This window comes from Arctopsyche grandis, chromosome 10, assembly GCF_051622035.1.
Source record: "Arctopsyche grandis isolate Sample6627 chromosome 10, ASM5162203v2, whole genome shotgun sequence".
NCBI classification, from domain to species: Eukaryota; Metazoa; Arthropoda; class Insecta; order Trichoptera; family Hydropsychidae; genus Arctopsyche; species Arctopsyche grandis.
The window spans coordinates 8192457-8207376 of record NC_135364.1 but is presented as its reverse complement, the minus strand read 5'-3'; the positions used below and the strand labels follow the sequence as shown (position 1 = coordinate 8207376).

The following is a 14920-nucleotide window of genomic DNA, read 5'->3' as shown; positions in this document are numbered from 1 at the left end:
GTTTTCTTCGAGAAAGGTTGCTAATTAAATGTGTATATAAAAATGAAAGAAAAATAAAAATAAATATTCATGAATTGAATTTTTACTGTTAAGCTACGATATGAAGTTTTATTTATTTGTAGATATTATGGTATGAAAATTATTTTTTTATTAAAAAGTTTTGGCGCTTCCCCTGGCAATAGTCCGCGCCTCCCCAGGGAGGCGCGCCTCCCAGTTTGGAAACCGCTGACTTAGAGAGTAGATACTTTCTCTCATGTTCCCACGTTACAATGCATATTTTAATCAACCAATCACCCGATTTGTGACGTATATTGGTGTAATCCAGTATACTGTTACATAATATATGTACCTTCCTAGTCAATGACAGGAGTGCCGGACATTGTCCAACCCAGTGTTACATACCTCGCTTATCTTTTTAGTTGACTAACCAGTAGGAATAAGACACACCATTGATTTGTGACACACCTAATTTAACAAGACTTATCATTGATTTGTGACACAACGAATTTAACAAGTAACCCATTGATGTGTGACACACGTAAATTAATAAGTAGAACCATTAATTTGTGGCACACCCAACTAATCGAAATTGTACGACACGTGTCTTCAATACTTCATTGTATTAAAGAAAAGTATATAAACTCATACTGACAGAATTCAAGTCAGTCATCTACATCGACTCCGCAGTGACAGTAAGTCCTCACCATCGACTCCGTAAAGTCAGTCATCAACATCGACTCCGCAGATGACAGTCGTTAGTCATCAACATCGACTCCGCAGATGACAGTCGTTAGTCATCATCATCGACTCTGAGAGTGACAGTCGTCATCATCAAGACTCCGAGAACGCGTCCGCAAATGACGGTCAGCACAGCAGCAGAACAAAGTGCACAAAAGTTAATAGTTATAGTGAAATAGTTCTACGTATCTCATATTAAATTATCATCGTTCCATAATCTATCGTTTTTCGAATATAATATAAGATAAATGTAACATTTTAATATTAATAAATAGAACTTGGTTAGTTAACCAAGTAGTTTTAAAAATAAATAAATCTTTCATTGAAACGCTGCAATGATAATTTTGTCGGCAGCGGTGGAATGAGTAAACTAAAATTTATTAATCTCTAATTGGAACATAGCAATACATATATATTTTGTATTCAACCCATCCACGCAGCAGCACCAGTTGTAATAATATTGTTTAATAATAATATTTATATTTAATTCATTTTCAGATAATGAAACAAACAGAAGTGATTGATGTGTGGAAATAAAACCACAACATTGAATATGATTATCGAGTATTCTGAAAGTACCTTAATTTAATATTTAATAATATCTTTCGTAGTAGACATATCGCAACATGAAAGCCGCGTGATTTCCATGATTGTAAAGAAGACATGCTTTCATGTATAATTTATTTGTATCGTGGAAATGGCAATTTAATATACAAACATAATATTTGTATCATAATATACATACATACATGTATGTATGCATATATGTACATATAGTACGAAGTCAAAAATAGAATTTCTCCTCAGATGCTTCCATAAATTAGATCACTATTTTCTCACATTTCAAAACAATTTTATCGTCAAATGAAACAAACATTATTTATAGATATGTAATTTTCTAATTTTATATATGTACATATATAACTAGAGATAGACCCGATGAAAATTTCATTGGGTGTATTGTAAAAATTACATTAAATTTAATTAAATTAAGTAAAAATTACCTACCTACTTACATATAAACAATATAAAGCAGCAATAGAAAAAATTATTTATTTAAATTAAATTAAATTAATTTATTAAAATTTAATTTAATTTTTTTTAATTAATTTTCAAAAGATGGCGCTGAATGATCGTGTATTTTACAAACAATATATATGTATGTATGTATGTACATATATACAGGTTTTTTCTTGATTCTCATGTTAACTCCATTGAACTATCTACATATATTTTATTAACACCCAACACCCAATCCTTACATACATACATACATATGTACATAAAAAGTCTCATCCGAAATAATATATCAAATTGGCGATTTTTGTTTGGATTCAGCACTTTCCTTATTCGATCGAGTAATCGTTCGGCTGTCCCGGTAATACGTTGAGAGCAATGTTATCCGGAATTTAAACAGCTGAACATTCTAGTAACCAGCATTTCTCATATGCTCCAATATAAATCTCGCCGAGGAAATCTGCGGAAATTGCTGAGACTAGCTGGCATTCCGCCTTGCGTTTCTAGTGCAACTATTAGTCACACGTTTAGTGCACAACGTAAATTCTGCCTAAAAAGGTATTCGCTTTTATTGCCTTCAACATTTTATTTCGAAAGCGATTCTCTTTGATTGCTTATTTTTACGTTTCATTTTAAACGTTGTATGTATATTTTTCCGCATTCTCTATCCCATGGGACGGATCCCTCATCCTTTGGACACGTGATAGCAATCATGTAACATCATAAATATCAAGTGATGCATCATATATGTAGGTCATCTGATTCATCATTAATGCGACACTAAAGATATGTATACGATTTATCATAAACATCATGGTTCGGTGATCATTGTGACCAATTTTTGTGACCAATGATCACTGAACCGTGATGTTTATGATAAATCGTATACATATCTTTAGTGTCGCATTAATGATACATCAGATGACCTATATGATGCATCACTTTCTATGGTTCATATTGGTCACAAAAGTCACTAAAATGTATATAACGGAACATCTGGCAGCCGAAAAGTCCATGATACTAACGAAAACTTGAGTGCCAAATATTCAGCATTCGCGGTTTTCATAGCAAAAATTGTCTTTGTGACCATCGCAATGTGACTAATAATCCACTTACCAAACATCACATATGTAATTATTTATTTTTTATTTCAATCGAACATGTACACTCGCCTTTACATATCGCTCCAAGTGTACATATACAATACGATCACTAAATCAATACAAGCATTTATAAAATGCGAATTCATACAAACATTATCCACAGTGACATCTATGGAGAAATTTTTGATGCATTTTATTATACAAATCGGTGAACCTCAAGACGCTGAATAATTTGAGAGAGATTAGAAAGGAGATGCCAATTTTACAGGAACCCTTTTAATGAAAATCAGATAAATTGGAAAATTCTGATAGGAAACTAACGACCTGTAGTCACAAACCAAGATCTGGCCAACAGCTATCGTACTAGTGAGAATCGAACCGTAATCACCCTGCTCAAAAGCATGATATGCTAACCACGCTGCTGGTTATAAAGATCAAGTGATGCAACATAGAGATCATCTATAATAATTGAAAAATTCATATTTGACTGGTAGGAATTGCAATACCAGCTGTCATCACGTCAATCTGACCCATGATTCTGATAATTTTGTTAATTATTTAATTCCTCTAACTTTATGTCGAAGACATTTGCTTACTTTAAAGAGATTTAAACCCCGTATGTCGGTAATTGTACATAAATGCGATCAGAAGAGTGGAAGTGGTACAAAATCAGCTCACAAATAATAGTCTATGGACACGCAGTCAGTTAAACTAATAACAAGCTTGTATAAATCATTAGATGCATCATAAATATGAGCTTAAATTATTAAAAAAATCATTTAAATATTAGCCAGCAGTATAACTCGGTGGTTGCGTTAATGCTAACCAACGAAAGGCTCTTAGTTTCAAGCCCTGGGTTGACCTTGATTGAAAATAATTTATTCTGAATATTACTGCAGTGCTGCTGGTTAGACTTGGATATTTTTGACTCGAAGTCGATCGTTTCTTATCAGAGTTTGCAATTTATCTGATTTCACTGTAGAAACAGTTCCTAATCTAATTGTTAAAACCATCCTACTTACGATTTGAATATGATTTCAAAGTTTAATACCATAGGTGTCGCTCAGGGGCAAACCTCAGTGGCATCATGGTAAAATATAAATTCAAAAAGCACACACACATGCAATCGAACCGCACTATTGAATTGTAATTATTTATGTATAACATATTAAACCATTCACACCCATTAGCGCATTACCCCTGAATATATTATTCGTTGTGGCACACATTACAAAACTATCGAACGCATTTATCCATTAAATTCCTGTGTGAGATTATGTAAAATACATAGGGCTATAAACAACCTTACGTTGGTTTCACAAACCGAGGTTGCAAATTCATTGCAGAGTCGGAGTCCTGAGCAAAGTCATCAAACTCTATCCTGTCTACCGTCTGCCCTTCGTTTATTCAAGGAGCACATTCATTAAAACTACATATATATTTACAAACATATGTAGACGACTGCTAGCAGAATTAAATTAAATTATTGTGCTTACGTGATAAGAATCCTCCAATTTAATAACACTTTTGAAAAAATACTGCGATCGTAAATACGAGCACAGTAGCAGAAAGAAAATCTTCACTTAATATTTTAAATCATGATTTTTTTCGTAACTTGGGTTAGAATGCGTTGTACTATCTGTAATTCAGCTTTATGTAGTGTACCATTATGGTAAATTAATACTCTGATGAATGCATTGTGTCGAAATCGTACGAATCGCATACACATAAGTGTATCAATATTGTAATGTGGATATTGGACAAGCTCGCCGACCAATGGGTGACCAGCACTCGTCATCCAATCAGGGCATATGAGCGAGCACGCTCAACGGCCAATAAGCGATCGCGATTAATCGACCAATAGTAGCTCACTGCGTTGATTTTAAACGATCAGCGGATTGCTTCATTGGTGCATTCAAATCTGGCTGTCCGAGACGCCAACAAAGTACTACTACTCACTGCATATTGTTATTTTTCAAATAATGTATGTAAATATTCAATATCTACATTTATGCTCTTTTCAACGATATAATTATCATATGTAATAATCAGGGTTGTGGAGTCAGAGCCAGAGTCGTTGAGTCGGATCATTCCAAGCGGAGTTGGAGACGGAGTCGTAAAACATCAACCGACTACTTTTTATTATATGTACATACCTCTTCTTACATAGCTTGCAAACGATTTGGTCGTGTGGCGAAGTTTGGGTTCTGGAAGTATAAAGTAAGTGGAAGTATAAACTGCCATTACGATGGTGAAAAATAATCGTAGTAGACACGTTTGAAATACTGCATCGTATTACTCGGTGACGTTTATTTGTCACATTCATCATTCACATCGGTAGTTTCATTACTTTTCGCCCTGTCAGATTTTAATTGTTTAAACGCCTATAACTTTTGATTTTCATTTTTCGTTTTATATATATATATATATATATATATATATATATATATATATATATATATATATATATATATATATTTTATAAAATTTGATTTATAGGTTCTCATTATCTCTCATATATATATTTTTAGTTCACTCAAAATGTTAATAATGAATGCTATCGATATCGTTGTCGATCGATATCGCTCATATGGCCAAATGCTCGTCATTTGACGTTTGATCCTTCAAGCCGACTAGCATATGCAAAGCTTTTGCGTTTATATAAACTACCGACTGAGGAGTAAGTTTGTATTAATAGATAACTATTATAATATAATAGATAATCTATTATACTACGTACGTACAACTATCTATTATACTACGTTACGTTAAATGTATGTTACAGTCAAGTGTATCTTCCAGTTGTAATATATTTTGACTAATTGGAATATATTCCGTATAACCCACGTGAGTTGATTCATATGGCGAATTACATTCCAACTGGTCAAAATATGTATGTTACAACTGAAAATTCTCTTCAATTATAATTTGGTACCAGGTTAGACTTTCGTTAAACGTCACTCGACTAGTAAATTGAGTTGGAAAGTCAACTTAACCCTAACAATGTTACTTAATCAGGTTACTTCAAACAGGTTCACTTCGACGTCTTCAGAATATTTAAATACTCTTATATCGCCTTTATATCATTACATACGTACTTACGCGGCCCAAACCTCTTAGTAATATATTTAATTACATTAGTTTAAGTCGGCATCATAATTTTGATTGAAATCCTAATCATGAAATCCCACACATTTTATATATTTATAGTTTATATTGTCGTGCATTTATTATTGATATATTGTTTAAATTGCCTTTTTATTTTATTTTATTAGTGATTTTTATAATTTCTTTTTATAATAACTGTGCGAAATAGTTCTACGTCTAAATACATACCTACGTATTAATGGATTCAATTGATAACATGCAAGGAATCGTTCCATATTACTGATACCAATGCTATAAAATATCTACATATATGTATGTAGTATCCGATTCAATTAATATATTTGATTTAACTCAATCGAATTCTAAAGATATTTAAAATGTTGAAATATTCAAATTGAAAGGCATTGATGTTGAATTTCATCAAAATGGCTCAAATTAATACTCGAACCATACAATTGCTCAATCTTTGAACATGTATTACGTACATTTGTATGTACTCGTACAATGTTGGTTTTTATGAGCACCTATGCAAAAGGTATAGAGACGAGGTGAAGCCTCAGAGGAGATTATCAATTCAGTCGGCGCTTGTAAAAGATTTTGTTTAATTAAATTTGTCGTACATTGGGTGTTTGGTGTGGGTGGGGGGTGGGTTTGGGTGGTTTCGCGGATGTTAACAGCTGGCGGTCGTGTGGGCCTCGCGCTCCCAATAATTAAACACGCTCGGATAGGCTCAAATGGGCTGGTTTTTATTTCCAACATGGCTCTTCTTATTCTCCATTGCCGACGCTCTTCCCATTGCAAAAAAAAAAACATACACACCCCCGTACCCATCCTGCGGAGCGCTCCGGCAAAAATTATACCGTTCGCCCAGTGGCAAAGGGATGCTGTTGTATTTTTAACGTTAAAAAAGTAGGAAATATAAAGGCGAGCTCTCTGGCTCTCGAACGTTCTCAATTTCTCCGACAAAATATATTTTTTTTATTCCACTTAGCGTTTCGTTAGATGGTTTCGTACTCGAAACTACTCGTTAAAGCTCGTCGTCCCTACTGACATTGTATTTAATCTAGTTTTATAACACACATACATATGTACATATGTACATCAAGAAATTGTATCATTTTTTAAAATTCAATAGGATATATGTATATATCCTATTGAATTTAAAAACCAGTAGTGTGGTCTAGTGGTGAATGTTGAATTATCTCGTACTTGATGTTACGAGTTCGATTCCCGCTAAAGTCTCGCTATTGGCCACACCTTGATTTGTCAAGGTCGATCGTTTCTTTGAAACGATTCCTGTAAAATTGGCGTTTCCTTCCCAATTTTCTGTTGCGAACCTTTAGTTATTGTTATATCTTAGGTTTCGCCATATTGCTCACCATAGATGTCTCTGTGGTTGTTTATCGAATATAAAATTCGTATTGTAACATGAAATTATTCATCGTTATTTATCGTATTAATACAATATTTGTAATATCTGACGATAGATTTCAGATATTGTTTAGATTTACATGTATCCATGTGGACCAGGAAGGCGCATTTGGGGTTTACCTGTTAAGCCTTCCTGGTATATTTGTATATATGTATGTAAAAAAATATGTATGTAAAATATAATACAATATATTAGCCAGCAGCATAGCTCGATCGTTAAGCTTCTGCTTAGCGTCGAGAGGCGCCGGTTTCGATCCCATGAGCTGACCTCGATTGAAAATAAGTTTTTTGAGTATATCTGTAGTGCTACTGGTCAGACCTGGACTCCAGGTTGATCGCTTCCTATCAGAGTTTGCTATTTTCTCTGATTTCATTGTTGAAACGGTTCCAGATTAAATTTGGTTAAAACCATTCCTACCTACAATGTCACCACTATTTGAGTATGATTAATGTGAATATACATTAAAATTTATGTGCAATTCATATATGTATGTCTCGTTAATTTGCGAGTTTTTCAGTGTCTCGTAATTCAGCGACTTCAGTGTAATTAAAAATGCTGCATTGTTATTGGCCAGGAAGGCGCATTGGGGTTTCCTGTAAGGCCTTCCTGGTATACATATATGTAAAAAATAAATAATATGTATGTATACATATATGAGATTATCATAGATGGAGATTACCATATATGACATATATGGTTAGATTAATTTTGTACATAAGTACTGTAACGAAGAGATTAGCTAATTGGTGCTCGTGAACCGCTGGTTTATATTATACATCGCTAATCGCCTGATCTCGCGTTCCGCCAAAAAGATCTCGGCGTATAAACGAGCCGTAAGCTACAACCAATAAGGTATCATGACCCATCGACCAATGATCTCTCTGTGTTGAGAGTACAAGCTTCGATACATATCAAAATCGAAATCAAAATTGAAATCTATTTTCGTCAAAAATCTTTACAATACCACCTGTCACGTTCCAGGGAAATATTTATTTAATTTTTATTTCTACTTGGTTAACCAACCAAGTTTCTTTATTGTTATTAAAATGTTACAATTATCTTATATTATAGATATATTCGAAAACCGATAGATAATGGAACTATGATTTTTATAATAGGAGACACGTAGAACTATTTCACTATAACTTTCGTTCACTTTATTCTGCTGCTGTGCTGATCGTTAATTGAGGACGCGTTCTCGGAGTATTTATGATGACGACTGTCACTGTGGAGTCGATGTTGATGACTGCTCTCTCTCAGAGTCGATGGTGAAGACTGCTCTCTCGCTGAGTCGATGGTGATGACTAACGACTGTCATCTGCGGAGTCGATGGTGAGGACTGCTCTCTCGGAGTCGATGGTGAAGACTACCTCTCTCGGAGTCTTGATGGTGATGACTGACTAATGCGGTCGAATCGTGATCTATATAAATGATTTGTTATCTTATGGGCTGGGTACATTCCTGTGTTATCTGAATATCCTATTACAGGAATTGTTATGGTTTTGTTATTCACGTATATGAGCGTGTGAAAAGTACATTTGATATTGTGGGAACTCGAGTGATAAGCGGGGTGCATAACACACCCTATAGTATATTTTGGGCAGTAATATTATTTTTACATCACTTAAAATTAATTATTTTGGAATATAAATAGACCCTTTAGCATCGCCGGTTTTATTTTCGTTTGATTGCGCTATTAGAATATGTACTTTAAAAACCGCTTTGAAAGTATTTAGGCTATATATTACATATATGTAAAAATATATTTGCTTCATCTTATGCTTTCCGTGTAAAATTCATTTTTTTACTTCACAAAGTAAAATTCCACCATAAAAGTACTGCACTGTGCCACAGGGCTAATTTAAACTAAAAAATTCAAGTAAACAAAATCTCTATAAAAGAAAATATTTGCTCCTCTTTTAACGATATGATTAAGGCAAAGTTCCCCACCTTGGCTACCTTTTTTCATCCCTTCCGATCCTTTAGAAACAATGTGGAATTTCTATTCAACGTTCAAATCGAATTTTGAAGTTACGCATTTATTTTTAAAATTATTTGATTGACCCGTAATTACTTATTCAACGTTATTTTGCCAATGCGTCACATTGTCCATTTTCATCAAGGCTTACACGTTTTTCCAATTTACTTACTATTGAAATTTTCGGATTGTAGAGACCCTTCTCCGACTATTTTATCACCCGTCGAGTTTTTGCCTACCGAAATCCTTTCAAATAATTTTTAATATATACATATATTTTTGCTAGATGGTTTTATTTATTCAATTTTTGACTTTGTGAATAAAATAAAAGTAGCTTGGAATCCTCGCCGCTGGCGATACCAAGCATAGCCAACTCAACTGGAAAAGTCGTTAGTCATTTTCATTGTAATTTGTTGGTCGATGTCTCTTTTCTATTTGCGATGAATATAAAGGTTACCATCCATTTAAAGATTTTCTACAGAAAAATTTACAGTAAGTACATAATATGATTTCTCTGAAACAAGCAACATATCTGCCAACAAATTAGGATTTTGTTTTTCACAATTCAATCGATCCAATTATCCTAATTGAGTTCATCGTTGTCTTTAAAGAGCTCAGAATATTCGTTATTTGAATATTTCATCAACTATTCGAATATTATTCTTGTATATATTTTTTTTATAAACTAAATACACAAAATCAACATAAAAATAGTGATGACGAAGAAGCCGACGATTATGAAGAAAATTAAATAAATAATGGTGATAATTGTGATAAAAATGAAGATAATGAAGAAGATGAAATGTCTAGATGTGAAGAAATGGATTTTTATTCATTAAATACGGAAAAGGTTTGAAGAAAATCACTTTTCGATCGATAATAATCTCCACGAAATTTTAGAAAACATCAGAAAAATAATACGAATATTTAAAAAGTCACCGGCGAAATATACATTTTTACAAGAAATCATAATGAATTATTATTGGCTGTTAAAACGAGGTGGAATTCAATGGCAACTATGATAAGACGATTCATTCAAATTTATGCTTGGTACATATGTTTTTCCTACCTTTTTTTTAACTTTTCAAATATTCGAATAGCTCTTGATTTACTATTCGATATTCGAATAGTTGAAGTCGACAAGTATTTCGGATCCCTAATGCACATACATACATATGTAAATATAATATATACTTGCCTGCAATAGAAATTTGTACTTGAATACCCACCTTACAACCTAATATGCCACATTTAACGGCTGTATTTTATATTAGACTATACATTCAAATTAGCGATTGCCTTTGAAGTCTAATTAAACACGTCCGATCACACGTTACGTCAGAATGATCGGTCAATCACGATCGGGATTGGGAAATCCGTCTCAAATCAAGTGGCAACCACCTTGACGTGTGATCAAGGTTCGTTAATGAAAACCTCTAGTGTATTTTGGTCGCTGACACTACGTCCAAGTGCAATTTCACTTGTACAAAGCAGTGTAGTTGATTGTTTCAACAGCAAACACCTGCTTGCATCGAATTATTATATAACCAGATGGTTTATTCTACAAAGGTCAGCATTCTACCTTTCAAATTTTAATTTTAGCCTTTTTTTTAATTTATCTCATTTAAATTTGATCTCATTTGAATATTCTATTCAAAGACCACCCTTTGAAATATCAACAGGCATAGCTCCTATAACGGTGTACCAGTGGTGTAGTTCTAAATAAAAAAGAATCAGGGCGGTGTTTAATTTTTATGATCCCCTCCCCCCCTCTTTTTTCATCACTTAAAAAATAAGTATCCTAATATTGGTAGTTCAAATATTTATAAAAAAAATCAAATACTAATTAACAAATATTGTTCTTGAAATTATGATGTTTTTTTTTATATTTTCTAAAAACTTCATAACAATAAGTAACATAATAACTAAAAGAAAACAAAAATATAGAAAAGATATTGGAAAAGAAGAATTACAAAAATCTTCAAGTTTAAGAAAGATTTCTAGCTTTTTTTTTAAATATTATACTTTTCAGAATTTACTACATTGTTGGAAAGATTATTTCAAACTTTAAACACTCTGTTTGAAAAGAAGAAATCTCTGATCAATTTATTCGATTTTACACACCTCCTTATTTCACTACACTTCACAATTCAGGAAGATATTTGCCTCTTATCCGATCGTTTTCATACTTTTCCATATTGCTCATTTTGTTTATCAATATAAGTAAATGGATCTTCCGCCATTACGATGGTACAAAAATATCGTGTAAGACGCGTTTGAAATTTGGACTTTCTGAAAAGTTCCTGATGTTTATCCAGTTTTTAGTTGTAAACATAGATGGCGGTAGTACAATAAAAATATTGGTATTTTTATTCAAAATAATAATTTTATATACAAATTATAGAACAGGTATGTTTTTAAAATACTTATTTCTTTTTGGAGTCTGAGAGTGTGACCTCTAAGATGAGTGTTTTCATTGAACGTAATGAGTTTAGACATAAGACAATTATGAAGATTATTTATTATTTTAAAGACTTCGATTAAGTCGCCTCTTATTCTTCTCGTCTCAAGTGTTATTAATATAAGCCAAAATATATTTTTTAATTTTACTCATAAAACAATTTTCATATCAATCAAAATGCCAGGGCGGCGACCTGGCTCAAAAATAAGTACCTGGGCGGTAACCTGCCCCGATCTGGCCCGACTGCACCACTGGGTGTATGTGAAAGATAAATTGATACCAGTATGCAATATCAGAAATTTATATAATATTTTTTTAAGTGTGATAATATGTGGGATTACTTCGTGTATTGAAAAGAAAATATGTTCACATTTCAGGTATTCGATTCAAGTGTGCAAATCGAATCCGTATTTGTATACGTGATTGCAAGTTTATCGGAAAAATATTTTATGTTTGTCGAATGGTGGATAGCCTGGAGTCATGCCATGTTTATGGGATCCCTTACAAAAGAGAGGAAAACTCGGATGCTTTGTGCTAAACGGAAATGCAACTTGCAGACTTATAATACATACATATGTACATATGTATTATATATACGAGGTAGATCTGAAAATCACTTTTCATTCCTATAAAGAGAGCTCAACTTGCCTCAAAAAAGTATTTGGTATTATAATCGAATTGTCACTTTGTAATATACACAACCACATTGCGCTACGTGTTGAATTATATTTTGAATATTCTGGAAAATGCGGAGTTTTATCTGATAAACTATATTGTAACTGCGAATTTGTTGATTTTTAAATCGTTCAATTGAAACAGTTTCATGAAAATCCGTTCGAATAAATGAATTCGATAATCTGCCGATTCATATTTCGGTATTTAAATTTTTCAATTTCCATTAATTTCTGAATTTCCATAGTGTTTACGAAAAATGTACAGATCGAACTTTTCATGTGATATAATCCTTTTTAATGTAAATATTTACTACACAGTAAAAGTATCACTTTCAATACTATGCATTAAAATAAACTATTTAAAACTGACTACACCTCAAACTTTAACCAAACAGTTTTTACAAGTATATTCATAGCCCTATACCAAATTTTAACCATTTCAAGAGTTGTTTTCCAGGACACTAACTTTTGTCGGTAGCATATTATGCATGACTGAACCGTTACCAAACTACGTACGTTATACTGAAGAAGGGTATTTTTATTAGGCTGAAAAGGTGTAAAATGATTTCAAGTCTTTTTTCACGACTTTTCTTCTGCTAAATTGCATCACAACAGCAGCTCTCGTCGCTCGTAAATTGCGTTTCACTCTAAAATATATTGATAAGCATGACGTAAAAGCTTTTGAAGTTGATAATTATAAAGATTTTAATAGAAATTCATAAACTAAACGCTCCCAACTTATTAATGGAAATTTTTAGCGGAAGAAAGTAGCATAATTAAAAATTTTAATAACAAATTTGCTATACATATATATATAACAAGGAGTCATGTATTTAGATGTACAGGGTTTCCAACAGATCTCTTTTTAAAAGAACATGCCATGTTTTTTGAAAAAATTCTTTTGCTCTCTCTCTTTTATCATATAGGCTCAAAATGTTCTATTTTTTATGTAGCCGACTTTTAAATATTTTGTATTGATTAAATAAGTATTTATAATATTGTTTAATTTCGAATTAATTGTTTAATTCGAAGAGCGTTAAAATTGCGTAGTTTATTGAAAATCGACGAGCGCTATTTATTTAAATATTTATTAAGGATATTATAAGAAAATTTGAAAAATTAAAATCTAGTCTAACCAATTTTTTTTTTATTGATTACTTTTAATTTATGATTTTTAACCAAATAATTAACATTAAACTTTGTTGTAAAATAAAACGCTTCATAGTCGATATCATTTTTCTATTGGTGAAGTGAAAATGAATGCATCAGCAAATATGCAATGAGATTTTAAGAATTAGTAATAAAATAAAAAAAATCCTCTTAATTGTAATAGTAAGTGAAACGTAAAGGAGGTTTGTTAAAATATTATGAATTTAGAGGTCCATGAGGTCCGAAAGGTTGGCGACAGCTGTTCTTAAAAATTTTATATTAAATTTTGAACTAATTAATAAAATTAAATATTTTTGAGAAATGTACACTTTTTTTTACTTCCCAGTTGGCAACCCTAACATGTATAACAAAATCACTAGTTTTATGCTTATTTTCAAACATTCTTTCTTTTCTTTCTTTCTTTATTTTTTTTTCTTTCTTTCTTTCTTTCATTCTTGGAGCTTTTTTGGATTAATACTTTTAATTTGAACACAATATCCAAAAAACATATGAATTTTATGAAATATAAGGAGGCCAAAATGGCGCAAAATGTCATGTTCTACGTCGAAACAGGCCATTTTGGCCTCCTTAAATTTCATGAAATTCATATTTTTTTTCGATTTTTTTCATGTTTCCTATGTATTTTTTGTGTATACTTTTACATTCAATATCCTCGCAGGAACCAGAAAATTTTCTGAAAATAACGCTTCTCCCTCTCAAATCTCCCTCTCTTATTTTATATTATTATTTTATTATGTAGGCCATTTTGGCGCATTAGGTTCTCCCTGTTATGCCACAATGGTCAAAAAACGTTAAATAAATAAATATTTTCAATACATATGTTTCCAGTTTTTCAGTTTTTCATACATATGTATGAATGTATTATGTATAATACATACATACATATGTATTGTATAGGAGTTAAAAATTTACCTCCAGTTTCAAATCAAGTATTAATTTCTCCCTAGAACGATACTTTTAAAACACTAGTATTAACCAAAGGAACTTTCAATTCGAAGACAGTTATCTAGAATTTTTGAGGAATTTCATATTTTTATTTTGAATTTCCCATGATTTATGTCAATTTTTAAAATCTTTCTCTGGTTAATTGAATATAGTGGGCATATCAATATGTTGCTCTAAAGATGCAATACACCCTTAGATATATTATATTATATAGTAATTCATTTGAAATACTTGGGGGAGGCGATATTGCCAATTGACCCGAAAACAAAAATATAGCAAAAATTTAACAAAAGC

General features: G+C 32.0%; 1 long non-coding RNA gene across 1 annotated transcript in view; it reads left to right on the top strand.

Annotated features, from left to right (window-relative positions):
• Nucleotides 1-14920, top strand: part of LOC143917992 (uncharacterized) — a 128881-nt gene that overhangs the window by 110131 nt on the left and 3830 nt on the right. The gene's annotated exons all lie outside the window — the stretch shown is intronic.